Below are 13,449 nucleotides of genomic sequence, written 5' to 3'. Positions count from 1 at the left end.
GGTGTCTACAGGATATGGATATGGATACTGAATATTGTAAACGAATTCGAATTCGGATTTAGCACTATCCGATTCGAATTCGATATGTTTACACCCCTAGTTTTGACGAATGCTTTTACCATATCGGTGAGTCTTATCTCATTGCCATTGAATAATTCTCTGGTTTCGACCCAAGGATTTTATACCAAATGGTTGAAAGCATCACCCCGAGTACCCCTGAATGTCGGTTCGATCAATGGTCCATCTACAGGGTATTCTAAAAGGGTACACCACTCTTCAAAAGTGGGACAAACCTCTTGAAGGCCAAAGCTAAAGACATGAAGTTTATGATCCCAACACATGGCGGCTGCTTGGAGCAATTTCCAGTCTATGTCGATGAAATTCAAGTAATGAAAGGTATCTACAAGCTGCTCAATCGGGTCAGACAAATTGTATATTCCATGGTTCCTCGGGATTTGATTAATCCACTGCTGCAAGAGTGAGTTCGACGTGATGATTTCCTGGTAGTCATACAAGACAGAATAATGAGGGTCGATCAACTCTCAATAGGTAAAAAAAAAAGAAGGGTAGTCAAGACAGAATTATAAGGAAAAGGGCAACCCTAAATAGATAAATATAAGGATAAACTCAACAATAAATCAAGAACAATTAAGGATACACTGGTAAAATAAACTTTTCCATCAATGATTTGAATCATGATCCAAAAAAAGGTAAATGAATGAAGATATGTACCAAGCATGATCAAAGGATCATAAAATAGATCAAGGTCATAAAGATGACAGGTAAGGGTCACGGACCAGATCTAAATCTGAAGGGTGGATGGATATATTTGACAAGAATAAATAAGGAGACCTTGCTAAGGAGTAAGTACTACATAGGAATCAAATGATATAATCAAAGGACCGGAAGATAGATCATGATCATAATGGTGGCAAATGGGAACCACCGACCAGATCTACACATGAATGATATATGGACATGTTGGATCAAAATAGATAAGGAAAATCTTACTAAAGAGTAAGTTCCCATTTAATAATCAACATATGAAGCATAAAATAATGGTACAGGGTATGGGTCAAATGTATAATCACAGAATCATATGATAGACCACGGCCAGGATGATAACAAGTAGAAGCCACTGACCAGATCTTTATCTAAATGATTTATGGACATATTTGATCAGGATAGATAAGGAAATCTTACTAAAAAGTAAGTTCCCATTTGATAATCAGAGGACAAGATAGACCATAGCCATCAAAATGACAAGTAGAGTCATGAACCAGATCTAGATCCGAATAACTGATGTATATAATTAATTGAATCAGAAAAGGAAACCTCACTAAGGAGTAGGTCCTAATCTAATAATCAATATATATATATATATATATATATATATATATATCCTAACCAGGGGCACCAGCCCTATGTCTAATCAAGTGGAGTCAAGAAAGTCTCAACTCATAACTGACTGATGGGTGCACTAAAAGATGAAGCAAGTAACCACATAAGGTGAATTACGCTCCTACACTACATAGGTCAAGGCTGGTTTCTAACCTAGGCTTACATGTGCTAGGTGCACATGTTCTTCCTATATGCATATGATAATGTAAAGTAAGGCCCCAATATATACACTAAATGGGTCAACATGCTGATGCACGACTTAGCCTGTATCTCCCGAATATCTGGGGGAAATACAGAGTGATGCACCATTTGCATGCCGTTGGTATTAGATCCCAGGCGGTGTCAACAGGTCATGACCTCCTGTGTCCTGGCTGGATCCATACCGAGGCCGACGTACTAATATATAAATAAAACTAAAAAAGAAATAGAAAAATGCATGGAGTGAAGTGTGTGAACCCTTATTTTATTACGCACCTACTTGGTGCCCCTGGATTCTAACTATAAAGTACCCATTTAACTTGATTTTGGCCCAAATTTCTTCAAAATTAGTAAAAATGGGATATTTACAAAGTTAGGCAATATTTCAAGAACTCCCCAGCAGAGTCGCCAACCTGTGGACCCCGATCCGAGAGAGGCGGGGGAGGAACCCCTAGAAAGTCTCTAGATCTTCTACGTGAAGGAGAGCTTTACCAAGGAACTCTCGAAAGATGTGCCTCTCACAGCATGAGTGACGATGTAAAGTGAGATACCTCTCGATTCGGAGACTAGCCCGGATTCTAGATGTACTTGAAACAAAGAAGAGTCGCCATCTAAGGAAGTCGGCCATGGATCCCATATTATGCTCTGTTGCAATGGATAACCAAAGATACAAAAGGTTCGTGCCTGGTTAAGAATTTGGAAGGTCCGAAGAGCACCTCATCCGCCCAAGTGCAAGCACCTGGTCTCTTATGCCATTTATTTATTGATTTTGAAAGTTTTGGGCGAAAGTCATGTGAAATGGGAACACATATCTCTAAGAAGACGTCTATCTAATCATGCATGTCTCGGAGATGAATAGTAAGCACACACAAAATAAATAAAATAAGCGTTACCTAAGAGTAGCTAGGTTATGAGTGTCATGCCTCAATGCTGTCTAAGTTCTGTTGGGCAAACACATGCATACTACAGCTAAATGCATAAGGTGTGCACAAGATACAACAATATGATAAACTAGAAAGATAAATGAGCTACAACTAAGCATATGATTAAAGTAAATAAGTAGGTAAATGCTACAGCTAAGCATGTGAGTTAGTAAAGAAATGATCACACACTATCACAATCCTATGCAAGAAATCATAATCAATATACAAACATAAACCCTGAAGTACTAACAACAAATCTTAAGACTCTAATGCCTAAACCCGAGTCCTTAGATGATCTGATGTTCATCCAAACAAGCCTATGTATCCCCGCCTCCACAAGAATCTGAGTCATGTAGTTCTTCACACCAATTCTAAGCTACGATGCCTAAGACATCTAGACCTCTATCCTAGACTCGACCTAAAAGACCAGATTAGTTATTAAAGCTTCTTTTGCGATTATTTAAATTCCAGTGGATTGAGAATTTTATGACACCCTATATGCCTTAATTAAATGCAGGTTATCTCTAAGTTAATGCAGGTGGTTCCTACAACCTATGTATAACTAGGCTGTGTGTACTAAGGAAAACAATGGGATCACTAACGCATCCTAGACCTAGCCATCAATCGGCGATGTGAATCGCCAACTGACTGGACGGAGGCGTAACCTATTCCTAAGTAGGACAAACTCCTAACTCTAGAACAAACACAATCAAGATAGCCTCCTAACTCTAAGACACCCCAAACACTTAGGACAGACTCCTAACTCTAGGGGAAGATCTTTTTGAAAAGGTTTTGAAGAATTTTTATATTTTTTGGAAGGTTTTAAATGTTTATTTTGAAAGATTTGACTGAACTTGAGATAAGAATCCCAAGCTGCCTACGTACCTCGTGGAAGAGGATCAAGCCAACGTAGTTCGGAACAGAATTTTCTAACTACACTCCTATGACTCTAACGTTTCAAATTTTGGATTTTTCAGATATTTTTGGATTTTAAAATGTTTCAATGTTTTTGATATTTTGAATTTCTGATGTTTTTACAGGATTCTCCCTTCTAGCCAAAGGGGAAACAAGGAGACAATTAGAATGAGAAGAACACTCCTGTGATCCATAGCCTGGAGAAGTGTCAGATGAAAGGATGAAACCCTTTTAGCCTAAGGGTTGTCCTAAACGAGCAAATCGGTATCTAAAATAGATGATAGAATAGAAGGAATCCCAAGAAGGTGTGAAAACCTAAGAAGACTGAGTTAGACTCTAAGAGAAGGGAGAAGACGAAATCAAAATGAAGTCTTGCACTGCTCTTCTCTGAAAGATTGTGCAGATGAGACAAGGCCTGTCTCTCAAATGAAAATGACCATTAGGATCAATGAGACATAGCATGTCTCGGGTCAATGAGACATAGCATGTCTCAAAAAAGAGAAGAATCGGCAAGAGAATGAGACTGGACGAGTCTCCTAAAAGAAAAATGATGAGACTGGGTGAGTCTCCCTAAATAACAAAGATGAGACTGGGCGAGTCTCCCTAAAAAGATGTGACGAGTAGAGGAAAAGAGACAAAGCCTGTCTCCTATGAGAGAAACAGCTAACTCTATATGAGACATTGAACGTCTCCAAAAAGGGAATAACTTTCTACTGAGAAATAGCTTGTCTCCTAAAAGGATGAGCTTTTCTGCATGAGACATAACTTGTCTCCTAAAAAAAGGCTCTAGATGACTCTTTCATTACCCTTGCAATGAAAGAAGGGATCTAATGCCTAGGGGATACACATCTAAAAGACTAGGCAAGTCTTTCAAATAAAAGAGGGGAGTGCTACTTGGACTGAGCAAGTCCCCTAATGATGGGCTTGGGCTAACGCCATCATCGCCTTAAGAGCAAATCCAAAAGATCATTCCAAAAGTTCTGTCCAAGAAACAATGACTCCAAAGATTATGAATACAAATACCGTCTATAAAATCAGAGAAGACATGTAGGAATATGTTATCTTGCTTTGGGAAGGTAAACAGACATCGTACATTTTCATAGCCAAAGTAAATACTTTTCAATAGAATAATACCTTCCGAGATTACGCTACCATATTTCATGCTTATTCACTACCATACTACAATAGTATAATGATGCAAGACAAGATAAGGGATATCTATGCTATATGATAGACTCTAAAAAATTTCGAGAGATCAGATGTGATAATAGGTTTAGTAATTCTATTTCATAAAGAAAGCTATAGTGGAAATTAACACGTAGAGAACTTCCCTTTTTCTGGTCCCATTTCAACCTATTGAGATTAGTCAGTCATATGACATGGAGATCCATGAGGTTTCTTAGTTTTTTATGTCCATGATGCTCTAGGGCTGAAGAATTTTAACTTTATTAACCAGGAAACATACAGTTGAAAAAACTGATTTGAACTGAGCATTTACTATAGCAAGTGGATCTACCTAAAACACCAGGCATTTACATCAGTTATGATAGCCAATCAGCAACATATAAGGCTTTACTCTGACTTTTTGTAGAGTATAAGATCAACCTCATAATTATCAGGTCTGAGACATTAAGCTCATGGAAAGAACACTTCTCTAAAATGGAAAATCATTCCCTCCAAAATACACCATCGTACACTAAATCGAATGGTCTGTGAATATAATTTTCTATAATTTAAATGAGTTTAAGGTGGTCAATTGATTGAAACACCTCATGACCAGTTTATACATGCACTATATGGCACTACAAATCTGCAGATATTAAGCACTTGGATCATAAAAAAAAAGTAAAATCTTTCCTTCTTTTACGCTAAATGTGAAACCAACAATACTATGAGAGTATTTCATTATATGCAACTGTACCATGCACAATAATGTTTTAGAATCCCCCCAAAAAAATGCCATATATTATATGGGAACGAGTAATGACAAAATGGTATGGGATGTGAAGTTATCTTTACAAGAATGCCCTTGAATAAAGGAATGATTTTACATGTAACTACACACAAATCTGTCATTCAAAACACGTTAATGCAAAACTGAAGGAAGATCTATGCACAACTCTAAGTCTTAAGGAATTAAATGGTCAGCATAAACAAATCAATGAAGTCTCAAACCATGCTCATGCAATAACCATGTAACTAATACAACAATTGGTAAAGAAGAACCTAAAATTCAGTCCTATATGCATAAGGTAGCCTGATCCAAAAGAGAACTGGATGCTTATTTTGAACAATTGTCAGAATCAAATAAAATTTACATTAAAAAAGGAATCATAGTAATGTCCCATATGAGAAAACTGAAGCCAAACAACCTCTTTATTCTTATAATTACCAATTACAAAAACATTCCTTGTTTGCAAAACTTGGGGGGAAAATTATAACAACTTATTGGAAGTTAGTCATGTGTAAAGCAATTATGGACATGGACAACTGTATGAGTAAATGAGATATAATAGAGCGAATTTTAATGTCCCTTCATTTTAATAACAATACCAACACGTGCACTACATTTCAACAATGGCATTATACATATCCAAACCAACTGAATTACAAAGGAACTAAAATTTATGTATAAGCATTCCTCTAGATTAAAAAAAAGGGTCAAGTAAAATAATTAAAGGCATTCATTGACACAAGATTCATTTTTATAAAAATAGGAGGCACAACAGAGAAGGAAATCAAAGAAGATCTAAGTATAACTACTAATGCTTGCAATACTTTATCTAAAGGACTTCAATGAACACAAGACCAAGAGATGAAACAAATTGTAAACTCCATATCATCCTGACAAGCATCATTTTCATACAAATTAGAAATTGACAAGGAAAAGAAAAGAAAAATTACCTGAGAAGATGAATTAAAATCTGTGATAACTTTCAGAGACCAAACCAAATTTGTTGAAATTGGAAAGAATATCACATTCCAGTAAGAATCGCTTCAACAGCCTCCCTTCTCTGGTCTGAGCTTTCAAAATTTGAAGTTTCAACTTAGATATTTTCCCCTTTCAGTGAAAACAATTAGGATCTTCATGAAAAACATGAAGCTAATGGTGAAATTTGAGAAAATAGGGTCTGGATCTAAACTTTTGGGAAGCAATCTAGGAGATGACAATAAAAACAGGGTTCAACGATGGTAAATGAAGAAAGCCACAGTATTTAAAGCTATTAATGGAAGAAAATAGAGTATTTTAGAAAAGGAACAGATGGCCGGAGCTCCGGTGACCGGATCTGGTTTAATGCTTGCCGGAATCCATGGAACTTGCTCGGAATTAGGGTTTGGGGTTTAAAAATCTCTAGATAGAATAGCAAATAATGAAAGGAAGAAGATGAGATGAAAGTGAAACAATGAAGGAATGACCAGAATTTGACCGCAGGTTGGCTGGAGAATGGCCAGAGATGATCAGAGAAGATGAAGAATGGCAAGATCTATTTTCTCTCTCTAGGTTTTCTCTCTCTTTCTCTCTCTAAATTTGGAACAAAAACCCCCATTAATTTGACAAATGAGGATTAACTTGGTATATATAGACAAAACAAGATGTTGATATTGGCACTATTATTTTTGATAGGTACACGGTTTGAGCGGAAATTTGATGGGCGCGCGACACCATTGTGTCTTTTTCGGCCCAGGTTCGGCCCTTTCCAGGATAAATGAACCCCCCTTTTGATTTGCATTGTAGTTCTTGCTTTGCTCGTCTTATTTGGTAATTTTGCTCGGATTCTGACGAAATTTTGCAAGGAGCTAGATGAGACCCTAACCTAGCTTAGGGTGAAATTTGAGGCCCTAAATCATTGGTTTGATGGGGTATTGCTCAAACATGGAGGTTTAGGGTACGGTCAAAATGGGGTGTCTACACTCTCCGATTAGAGTGATCATTGGTGGCAGAAAGGTTGTCTGAGAAAGTCTTGTTTGAGGTGGATCTTTACACCGAGGGTGATCTTAGATGACATTAAAATTGTGTTCTACACAGATCAACATCGACATTTTTTACGGAAAGGGTAGTTTCACCATATGGTTGATGAGGGTGAATGACATCCTTGTTCAACAGGGACTGGCTAATGCATTAAAATGAGACAATGGGAAGCTAGAGAAGAAGACAAGACCCTTTTATTTTTTCGCTTCTAGATTTGTATAACAACCTAGTGATGACTTCGTTGTATGGTAAGGAGACAATAAAGTTAGAAGAAGTCACGTCGTCATTCTTATCGAATGAGAAGCAGAAGAAGCCTACTCTTAATAAGAGTCAAGATCATAGGCTGATTGTTTTATGGTATGAATTAGAGATGGAGGACGTTTGATGCGAAAAGTCAAGCCAAGATCTAGGATCAACGAAAAGGGCGGCCAATGTTATCATTGAAAAGAATACGTCCACATCAAGTGGGATTATACAAAGAAAGTTGATACGTCAAAAAATGGTGCTACAAATACGGCAGGTGATCAGAGTGAAGAGGTTGGAGACGTTGTCACACTCTCCACAGGTAATCACACTTCTCGTGACGAGTGGATTCCATATTCAAGGTGCTCTATTCATGTATGCTCCATGAGAGACTATTTTGATATATTCCAAGAGACAAGGGTAAGTATAACGTCCTTGGGTGACGGGTTTACCTGAGATGTCACAGGAATTGAAACTATGAAAACCATGATGTTCAATAAAATGGTTCATACTTTAATTTGAGTGGCGTGACGTATGTCCCAAAGATATGGAAGAATCTAGTGTTACTTGGCCGGTTGAATTCCAGGGGTTGCAGGTATTCAGCTGCAAGTAGAACCACAAAAATCACATGCGATTGTGTAGTTCTGATGAAAGGAGATAACTGTGGCTGATTATATCGTCTGGTTGGGTACATAATAACTAGTGTTTCTAAGATCTCGATAGCTAGTTATAAAGAGAGTGGTGGTGTGCACATGCGTATGGTCTCTTTCGTAGTCGGTATAGAGACAACTTTACAGGTTGCAGACGATTGTGAGGAGATGACAATACCTGTGGTGGGGAGGGTGGATCGAGATCTCTTTCCATAGTTGACTTGGTGAGCCAATGTGTATCGGTTGTGTTGATAGAGTCAGGTGAAGTCAAAACCAAGATGGGTGTATGTGGAGATCGAGAGTGTACCAACAATAAGAAAGAGTCGCCATAATACGGCCATGGGACTAAAAATCTACTCTGTGCAATGGATAAATCCAGAGATACTTTGGGTCCGTGCCTGATTACGAGTTGGGAAGATGTTAGGCATTCAACTCGCCCGAGCGCACTCGGTCTCTTATGCCATCTTTTATTAACTTCGAAGAATTTTGGGTAAAATCATGTGAAATGGGAACAGACATCCCCGAGAAAACGTCTACCTAAGCATGCATGACCCGGGAATGGATAAAGAAAAATAAAACATCAAAGTCCTAACTCATCACATCTAATCCTAACTCATCATATATAAGAAAGCGGTAAACATACACATGCACAGCTACAGTGTATAGCTAGTACTTCAGAAGGCCACTGGAGGTTTGCAGAGACAGTAGATAGGTGGCGACATCAGCGAAAAGCCTTCTGGCGGCTGGAAAGGTGGAGATTGTTGGAAAGTTGCCTTGTTTTCTACCATCATTACTTACCTAATATGATTAGGTTTCTAATTATGGTGGGAAGGCAAAAAATGAGAAAGTAGGTCTCTTTTTCTTCTATATATTCTTACAGCTAATAGTATGAAAGTCTCTTTATGTGGCTGCTGCAAAGAGGAGAGAGAGAGAGAGAGAGAGAGTTTTCTCTTAGGATTCTTCTAAGGTTTCTCTTGAGTTTTATCTTTCAGGTTTCTCTTGTGTACAGTCTAAGTTGAGAAGCAAGGAAAGGGTTGCGGGTTTATGAGTTTCGGATCAATCCATTTTAATCCTTGTAATTTTGCTTTCTCATAGTGGAAGATCGTGTTGTCAGCTGTCGAGTAAGCATCTTAGCCAAACAAAGTAAAATCTTGGTGTTCATCTTGTGTTGTGGTTTGTTTTTCTTTTTAATATTATGTTTATTGTGCACAATCGGAACGGATGTTGTCAACAAATGCAATTCTTCAAGTTTCTCGACTAATGTCTGCGGTAGATAAATTAGTATAAAATGATTAACCCTACTGAATATTAAGATTTGCATAGTCTCACCAATGGATCACCATAATCCAAATCCTAGAGATAACCATATCGTATTAACCACATAATCCATCGGGATTTGCTAGCGTCCATCGCAAAAGGCATTTCACGGATGGGCTGTTGCATGTGAGAGCAGCCACCTCGTGAATGAAGAGAAAATCTGCCGAAAAGGGAGACTGTGTGGCTGCTCTGACATGCAACAACACATCCCCGAAATGCATTTTGCGATTGACAATAGCAAATCCATAATCAATAACATTTCAGTGCTCTTTTTTTGACAAAGTCATATTTTATTACATTAATCACTTTGCATTATTACATTAATTAACCCAAATTTATTGGTAATCAAATCCATGACACCATTTTTGGCTATATCTTCCCAATTATTACATAGGAAATTTGAAAGGCCAAGTAAGTTGAATGAGTTTAGCTAAGGGCATTTGCGTCTATTTCCTCGAGTAGTGATGTTGGCATAGCAGGGGCATTGTTCTAGGTTGCCTGAAGTGCCGGGCGGGACACAGCTGCACTTTCCACAACAAGCTCCGCAAGCCCTCTTGCAAAGGTTTGGCCTTTTAGACAAGCGACATCTCCTTGCACATGCTGACCCACAATCTGCATAGAAAAATCATAAACATTTAACACCGTTTATTAGATATATAATAGCTTGCATTCTTGGCCCTGCCGATGCTATGCATAGGTATGGGCCCCACCCCATCAACACATTAGGTGTAAAATTGTGGCCCCCACTCTACGCATGGGCTTGGGTGGAGACCGTGGGATCCACCAATATATGATGAGATAAATGAGGGGCCCACCCAAATGCATGGGTTTGAGTGGAGTTGGCGGGATGCATTCTGTCACACCCCCGTCCTGCTGTATAGAAATTGTCCGGTTCTGGGTCATCTACCCTCCCCGGTTTTGTTTTCCAGCAGCACTAACATTGCCCGACCCACTCCGCAGGGCCCGCCCCTTGGAGATGCTGAAAAGGAATCTACACAGGGAGAGGGGAATCCACATATAAAGCCCAGAAACTTTTCCTCCCTTTCTGATGTGGGATCTCACAATCCACCCCTCTTAGGGCCTAGCGTCCTTGCTGGCACACCGTACTGGATGGGAGGTCCCGCTTTGATACCATTATGTCACACCCCGGCCCCACTGTGTAGATATTGTCCAGTTCTGGGCTGCAGCCCTCCTCGGTTTTGTTTTCCAGCAACACTAACCGTGCTCAACCCACTCCGTGGGGCCTGCCCCTTGGAGATGCTGAAAACAAGTCTACACAGGGAGAGGGGGAATCCACATATATAGCCCAGTAACTTTTCCTCCCTTTCCGATGTGGGATCTTTCACATTCAATCAAAACATGTAAAATGGTGAGCCTCATCCCATGCATGGAAGTGGGTGGAGATGGTCGGCCCACTCATTGGTGTGAAATGGTGGGCCCCATCATATGCACAGGTTTATGATGGGCTGCAGCCATCCCCGGTTTTGTTTTCCAGCAAAACTAACTGTGCCCGACCCACTCCGTGGGGCTTGCCCTTGGAGATGCTGAAAATTCGTCTACACAGGGAGAGGGGGAGTCCACATATATAGCCCAGTAACTTTTCTGCCCTTTCCGATGTGGGATCCTTCACATTCAATCAAAACATGTAAAACGGTGAGCCTCATCCCATGCATGGAAGTGGGTGGAGATGGTGGGCCCCATCATATGCACAGGTTTATGTAGAATGAGAAGTGTAATACAGTGGGGCCCACCCATTAGCATGGGTGTAAAATGATAATCCTCAACTTATTAAAACATGTGTTGTAAAATGGACACCACCCATTCTATGCATGAGGTGCAAAAAATACACCACAGTAAAAATTCGAGTAAAACTGTTCCATGAAAATGGATTTTTAATGAAAATTTTCCATGGAAAGAGATGGAATGAAATGGAAAGAAACATTTTTAGCATATATTACAGATTCAAACAACACAACCGATCAGAAAATTGTTCTGTCAAATAGTGTTACTAGCTACCATGGTTCATCAAAATCATTCATGTATAGACTGCCTCTTGGATGGTTTACCACACAAAATTAATAGATTAAAGTAATGAGGAATGCTAAACTCAAGGGTCCCCTTGCAAAAATTGGATGAAAGGACGCCCCCACTGTTGGAACATGACCAAAGTGCATTTATAACATGTAAAAGTGAAAGAACATTAAATGCACTTTAGTGACATTCCACCACTGGGGGCTCCCTTTCATCCAATTTTTGCAAGGGGACCTTGAGTTTAGCATTCCTTATAACTAATATATGGGTTATACTTTATAGTAAGACATACCTATGTATTGGAGGACAGATTTCTCAGTTCCCCCTATCGTCAACTGCAAAATCCATATAAATAAAAGTGAATTTCAAAGGTGCAAGAAATGTCTAAAAGGGACCCTGATATTTAAATCCCCTTGATTGGTTAGATGCACCCCTCTTTTTATTGTCAAAGTTTTCCATTGCTGGCTACAAGTCTACAACAGTAAACGGTAAAAGTTGAATAGGATGTATCTAACGAAATAGGATTTGCTAGCGTCCATCTCATAAGGTTTTTCGCGGCTGGTCTGTTGCATGTCAGACCAGCTACCTCGTGAATGAAGACAACAGATTGTCTCCATTTACGAAGTGACTGGTCAAACATGCAACAGACCAGCCCGAAAAGCCTTTTGCGATGGACGCTAGCAATTCCCAACGAAATAAGGGGGGTGTAAGTATCAACTTCCAAAGAAAAGAGAAAGTGGGGATTCATTGACATTGTACCGTGTTAGATTCAAACCCAAGACGGGCTTCAACATGATGGAGAGCCAATAGAGCTAAGACAAGGGAAACCAGAAAAACTCTAGTGGAAGTCATTGAAAGAGCAGACTTGAGAGAAGAGAGAATGTGATGAAGGGTTTCTTGCTTTAGAAACTTGGAGTTGAGTTGAGAAATGAAGGAGGGTCACAACAATTTATAAGGGAGAGAGAGAGAGAGAGAGAGAGAGGTATCCATGCATGGGCATGAGTTAAGGTGGGAGTGGAGAGGGCATCATCTAGGAAGTGACAGAGATACAGCTGTTATGTGAGTCAAAGGAGCTCAAAAAGACAAGTATGGGATTTGGTGCTCCAATAGCTGTTTTAGTCTTGAAGCGTTTCATGCCAGTGTTTGCTGCTTTCTTTCTTGTCTTTTCATTAAAGATAAAGTAAACGGAAGCTTCCTACTGCCATTTCTAATGATTCTGAAATACTCTGGTTTACATGCATGCTCTTATCTCATGTTTTTATGAGTAATTTTAGAAAAATTAAAACTTGATGAGATAAATATTATGCCCTATTGCGCTGTTTGGAAGGGAAATTGGCACCCATTTCGAGGCTAGAGCTGCACCACCTGTAAAGTGTTGGATCGTATGGTCATTCAGTTGTAGATCGTGCGGATGGTGATCATCACATGTCAATCCTCGACACACGCATTGCACACACCACAGTCATTGATTTTCAAATTATATTATAATAAGGGAAATGTTATCAGCACTACTATATTTTGATGAGGGCACTCCTCACTTTATTAAAATACGGTATGACCCGCACCATCAAATGATCCAAACCGTCCATTAGATGGGCCACAGCCTAAATAGGTTGTGCCTCAAAAATCATTTCCATCGGTTGAGATCGGAGGATGAGGATCAACCTATGGAAATATTTTTTGGGGCACAACCTATTTAGGCTGTGGCCCATCTAATGGACGGTTTGGATCATCCTATGGTGCGGGCCATACCGTACTTTTAATAAAGTGAGGAGCGCCCTTATCAAAATACTGTAGAGCT

General features: G+C 39.3%; 1 protein-coding gene across 1 annotated transcript in view; it reads right to left on the bottom strand.

The window, feature by feature from the left end:
• The window catches only part of LOC143886157 (Chalcone-flavanone isomerase family protein), a 40,087-nt gene extending 33,124 nt beyond the window's left edge, over window positions 1–6,963 (bottom strand). The window contains exon 1 of the mRNA XM_077390112.1: window positions 6,342–6,963. The gene's annotated coding sequence lies outside the window, so the exon portion shown is untranslated. The remainder of the gene's footprint in view (window positions 1–6,341) is intronic.
• Window positions 6,964–13,449: the final 6,486 nt, after the last annotated feature.

The sequence above is a fragment of the Tasmannia lanceolata genome, unplaced genomic scaffold (assembly GCF_043159265.1).
Source record: "Tasmannia lanceolata isolate RefF3 unplaced genomic scaffold, GAP_Taslan_0.1 ptg000011l, whole genome shotgun sequence".
Lineage (NCBI taxonomy): Eukaryota > Viridiplantae > Streptophyta > Magnoliopsida > Canellales > Winteraceae > Tasmannia > Tasmannia lanceolata.
This window is presented reverse-complemented; position numbering and strand designations above follow the sequence as displayed.